Source organism: Pantherophis guttatus, chromosome 18, assembly GCF_059756535.1.
Source record: "Pantherophis guttatus breed Tessera chromosome 18, ASM5975653v1, whole genome shotgun sequence".
Classification (NCBI taxonomy): Eukaryota; Metazoa; Chordata; class Lepidosauria; order Squamata; family Colubridae; genus Pantherophis; species Pantherophis guttatus.
This window is the reverse complement of record NC_142080.1, coordinates 1,564,855-1,570,507: the sequence shown is the minus strand read 5'-3', so window position 1 is coordinate 1,570,507 and position 5,653 is coordinate 1,564,855. Positions and strand designations below refer to the sequence as shown.

Sequence of the window (5,653 nt, the reverse complement as noted above, 5' to 3'; positions counted from 1 at the left end):
GACGACCTGTCTTCTAACATGCAATTATTTTCCATCACATGTGTCCCAGCTGGATTGATTTAGATAGAATACCATGAAATTATTCACGTTGTGATGTTTCCTCTTTTGTCACCACATCTATGCCATCAGAGTTATCAATCAGCAATTAGATTTAACCTAGGAGAAATTATTGAGGAAAGTTATGAACGATAACTCTTCGGATCATTTATGGATTGTATATCTTCCAAGCATGGCATGAAGACAGACCTTCCAACGTTGAATGAAGGCTGACCTTCCAATGTTGAATGAAGCTGACCTTCCAATGTTGAATGAAGGCTGACCTTCCAATGTTGAATGAAGATAGACCTTACAACGTTGAATGAAGTCAGACCTTCCAAATATTGAATGAAGATCTTTCAAATTTATTTTATTTATTTATTTAGTTTGTCAAACATGTACGAGATAACAGTATAAATATAGACATGGAGATGACCACAGGTAATGAGTACAAATAAATGGGACAGTGAATGGGACAATAAATGGGACAATATTGAATGAAGAAGATCTTCCAAATATTGAATGAAGAAGATCTTCCAGCATTGAATGGATACAGATCTTCTTGTCATGGAAGGAACCCAAATCCTCCAATCATTTCACAAGCCCTGATATTTTCAGATTGCAGTGAGAAAAGAAAGTGAGACCAGGATACTAGTAACCTTAAATGTTATGAACAATAGAAATTGATTGCTCGTTGATTAGCGTATCATCAGAATCAGCTTTTGGCTTCCTTGAGGCTCCCAACCACAATCTCCCGACCACAAAGGATTCCTTGAAATAATCTGCCCGTCTCGAAGGACTGACAGTTGCTTTCTATCAACAACTTTACCCCAAACAAAAGTCAAGAAAGTGACTCCAACTCATTTCATTTATTAATTGGATTTAGTACCATGCCCGAGAGGGCTTTGGGTAGACTTGAAGGCCCTGGCAGGAGATCCATCGACTCGGGAAAAAAGAAGGGAAAAAAAAAGAACAATTAAAATCCCAGGGAAAAAAAACCCAAACGAAATGCCGGAGGAGCAAGTAAACAACAGTTCTTGATGAAAGGAGAAGCTGAATGTCTACAAAGAGGGAAGTCAGCTGAAATTAAGACTATTAAAAGGAGAACAAAGCTCTTCTAGATTAAATGTGCTCCAGATTAAAGCGACTCCCGAGAGGCATCTGAACTTTGTAAACAGCCAGGCCGATAATTAAAGCAATTTAAAGATACTTTGAAATGTGCAATCAGATTAAGGCTGATGAGGCCCCAACTGTTTTCTAGCCTACGGGCTGTTGAACAGCTCATATAAAACATCTTTCTCGGCCCTACACCACCAGCTGTTGCTCCTGAAGAACGTGCGGGCCAGGTAAGTCCTGCACAATGGCAGCTTAGCGCCCCACATCATGCAAGGCCTCCCAGCTCACTTCCTTTGCCTCCAAATTTCAACCAGGGCACCCAATTTTCTCCTTCGTTCTCAGAAGACTTGAGGTTCTCCTCCTCTCTCTCTGTCTCTCTCTCTGTCTCTCTCTTTCTCTCCACCCATACATACATATACATGTACATATACTACATATCCATCTGCCTGTCTGCCTCTGTCTCTCTCTGTCTCTCTCTGTTTTTCTCTTTCTCTCTGTGTGTCTCTCTCTGTCTCTCTGTCTTTGTCTCTCTCTGTCTCTCTTTCTCTGTCTCTTTCTCTCTGTGTGTTTCTCTTTCTGTCTCTCTGTCTCTCTGTCTCTGTCTTTGTCTCTCTCTGTCTCTCTGTCTCTCTCTGTTTTTTTCTCTCTCTCTCTGTCTGTCTCTCTCTCTGTGTGTCTCTCTCTCTGTGTCTCTCTCTGTGTCTCTCTCACTCTGCCTCTCTCTGTCTCTGTCTCTCTGTCTCTTTCTCTGTGTGTGTTTCTCTCTGTCTCTCTTTGTCTCTGTCTCTCTGTCTTTGTCTCTCTCTGTCTCTCTCTGTCTCTCTCTGTTTCTCTCTCTGTGTCTCTGTCTCTCTCTCTGTCTCTCTCTCTCTCTTTCTGTCTCTCTCTCTCCAAGGTGATTTTGTTGTCGGGAGAGGCAAGGATGGAGAAATGGGGGAAGAAGGGAAGGTGGTGGAGTTGTCCAGAGAGGAAGGTTGACCATGGCAAAGCAGGCATTCAGACATGTGGGTTCCTTTCCTGGTGGGAACCTCTGCTTTCCACCTCTCTTCTCCTTTCCATCAGAAGAAGATTCATGGGTGAACGTTCTCTTTCATGAGACGGTCTGAGGAAAGGACAGGTGGAAAAATGTGTGGGAGATTTTAAGCCCAACCTTTTTTTTTTGTGGAGAATTCCGATGGAAGCATATCTGGCTGGTTTTGCTTGAGCCTGTTCTTCAAGATAATTTTCAGAGCAATTTTCGCTCGCGTTGACGTGCCGCTCCCAGCTGAGAAACACCAAGGGACCGTTTCAAGTTATTTTGTTGATTCCTTGATTTCAACTTCAGAAAGCAGAAATTTTGTTTTTCAATTCTGGCCACAAAACTGAAGATGGAAAAGATACCCAAGATGTCTAAGTCAGGAGTTTTCTCCTACATTTTATGGCAATGATTTCCTTTAATTAAGGAATATCTGTGGGCAAAATAATTGAATTGGGAGATTCCCAGATCAGGAGGACAGGTTTTTCCTGCATTAAAATTACCTCAGTCTTTATTTTTCAAACCCAACAACCAAGGTGCCCTATTGCTGTGGTTAAGGAAGGTTAAGAACTGTCTCGCCTTTGTTTTTATTTCATAAAAATCTTGATATATATTTTTCTTTAGGACGGGAGCGTGTGATTTTTTAAAAAAGAGCAATGAGGAAGGAAACAAAATCTTTGGATTTTTGAGTATTTTGTCCTGTTTGCATCATTTCTTTTCATCCCTCAGGGACTCGGCATAGATAAGAGTTGAGGGACAATTAGTAAGATGGATTTTTTTTTTTTTTGTCACAGTAAAAATTGTAATTTGGCCCAGGATGCCTGAATTTTTTCTGTTTGTTATTAGATCAAAATTACCCGTGCACATTTTTTAAAAACTGTCCACACAATTCTCATTAAAGGAGAAAGAAGGAAGGAAGGAAGGAAGGAAGGAAGGAAGGAAGGAAGGAAGGAAGGAAGGAAGGAAGGAAGGAAAGAAAGAAAGAAAGAAAGAAAGAAAAAGAAAGAAAGAAAGAAAGAAAGAAAGAAAGAAAGAAAGAAAGAAAGAAAGAAAGAAAGAAAGAAAGAGGAAGAAGGAAGGAAAGAAGAAAATTAAGGAGGAAAGGGACATACATTTTGATACTAGAATGTGGTTTTCAGTTTCCCACATTCTCAGCATTGTCCACCAGGGCTGAGGAATTCTGGGAACTGAAGTTCTCATATCAGGAAGGTGACCTTCCATTCCCAGAATTCTCAACAAGCTGAATCTTGCCTGGGGGAATTCTGGAATCTGGAGATTACACACCCATGGAAAGTTGCCAGGCTGGAGAAGTCAATGATGAAGAACTTGGATTCAGACCAGAAAAAAATGGATCCAGATCTTCACCCTGAAATACTTTTTGAAAAGTAAGAAAATAGACATTGTACCTTTACAGGGAGGATACATGAGATGTGGTTGTGGCTTACTGATGATGGCTAACAAGCCAGAAATAGATCTATATAAATCTCTCACCAGGCAGCAAGGGCTTGCTGGCTGCCAGAAGGAAAAAAGCCCAGAATCGAGTGGATGTGACTCCACTGAGCTAAGGCTGCAGAAAAACCTTGGTTACATAGGAAAAACCTGGCTAAAAGAAAAAACATATATATATATATATATATATATATATATATATATATATATATATATATATATATATATATATATATATATATATATATATATATATATGTAGGTCTTTGGTTATTCGGGTCTTCTCCCACGTAAAATTGGAAGTGTCTTGGCGACGTTTCGACGAAGTCTCATTCGTCATCTTCAGGCTGGTGTTCTCGGCTTCGTGCTTCCAGGAGCAATGTGAGATCGCAGCTGTCTCTTCCTTTTAACTGCTAGTGGGGGTGTGAGCTGAACACAGCCAAGTTCCCACCCAATCAGCTCACACCCCCACTAGCAGTTAAAAGGAAGAGACAGCTGCGATCTCACATTGCTCCTGGAAGCACAAAGCCGAGAACACCAGCCTGAAGATGACGAATGAGACTTCGTCGAAACGTCGCCAAGACACTTCCAATTTTACGTGGGAGAAGACCCGAATAACCAAAGACCTACATACAAACACCCGCGAAAACCTGAGAAAACATATATATATATATATATATATATATATATATATATATATATATATATATATATATATATATATATATATATATATATATATATATATATATATATATATATATATATATATATATATATATATATATATATATATATATATATATATGCCATGTTTGTAATAGCAAATTAAACTATTTAAAAAAAAAGCCAGTGACCATTTTCTCTTTCAGAGTTATCTTCTACCACATAATCATGGCTTGTCCTGGACTCTGCAGCCGCAACACCACTTACAGTGCCAGCCTCCCTTCAAAGTCATTCTTGCTGCAACCTCCACCCATTGTGGCCAAAACAAGGTTAACAGACCTGGAAATCCTGGTTCCGGAGCCCATACCTTATGACATCCCAGATGGTTGCTCACATCCCTGTAGCCCACCTGCCTTTTGCTACCACGAACCTCCAGTCGTGGTGGGTTTCTTCGAAACTAGCCTGCATGAGGTATAAGCAGGCCCAACATAACATCCATTTGTGGAGAGGCGAGGGTCATGAAGGAAGCTACAGACCAGTGTAAGTCTGAGAGAGGAGTCCAACGTAGATAGGGCTGGAGTTAGACTCTTGGAACAACAAAATATGGAGCTCCTTACTCCATAGGGACCAGAGCAGAAATGTTAGACCATTTTGTATAGTCATGTAGGTGTAGTTTGACAAATAACAAATTATAATCAGCACAGAGACTGTGAACGATAGCCTGAGTCTTCCTTTATGGATTTGTCCATCCGTGTCCAGACCATGGACATGGAGCTGTGTTTCTTTTCTTTTTTGAAATTTTGCTGGTCATTGACCTAATAAATATTGATTGATCTTTCTGGATTTGTTCATCTGTGTCCAGGACATTTGTGGGGGCAGGGGGGACACACAAAACAGAGGGGAAGGCAAGAATTAAGGTTATTTTTCCCCCCCCATCAACCAAGGTGTAGAAACATCTCAACCCAACTCAATTGACCACTTCTGCCAACTTAGTCCTCCAAGAAATAGAGGAGGTGATAAAGAGAGGCCAAAGAAGTCTCACCACACTGTCAAGTCTAGTAGAAGAGAGCATTCCTCCCATTGGCTGAACAGGCCAAACCACGCCTACTGCTGCCCACTTGGCCAGTGGAAAGGAGTAATGATACCTTGGAGATATGCCAAACCACGCCTACTGCTTCCCACTTGGCCAGTGGAAAGGAGTAATGATACCTTGGAGATATGCCAAACCACGCCTACTGATTCTCACTTGGCCAGTGGAAAGGAGTAATGATACCTTGGAGATATGCCAAACCACGCCTACTGCTTCCCACTTGGCCAGTGGAAAGGAGTAATGATACCTTGGAGGTATGCAGTAGTTTCCCAGCCCAAAGA

The 5,653-nt window shown here is 40.9% G+C and overlaps 1 long non-coding RNA gene across 1 annotated transcript; it reads left to right on the top strand.

Moving 5' to 3' along the window:
- Positions 1 to 1,159: 1,159 nt before the first annotated feature.
- On the top strand, positions 1,160 to 5,125 carry LOC148111491 (uncharacterized). The gene is made up of 2 exons (XR_015730445.1): positions 1,160 to 1,382; positions 4,489 to 5,125. It is a non-coding gene; the product is annotated as an uncharacterized LOC148111491 (long non-coding RNA).
- The last annotated feature ends 528 nt before the right edge of the window (positions 5,126 to 5,653 follow it).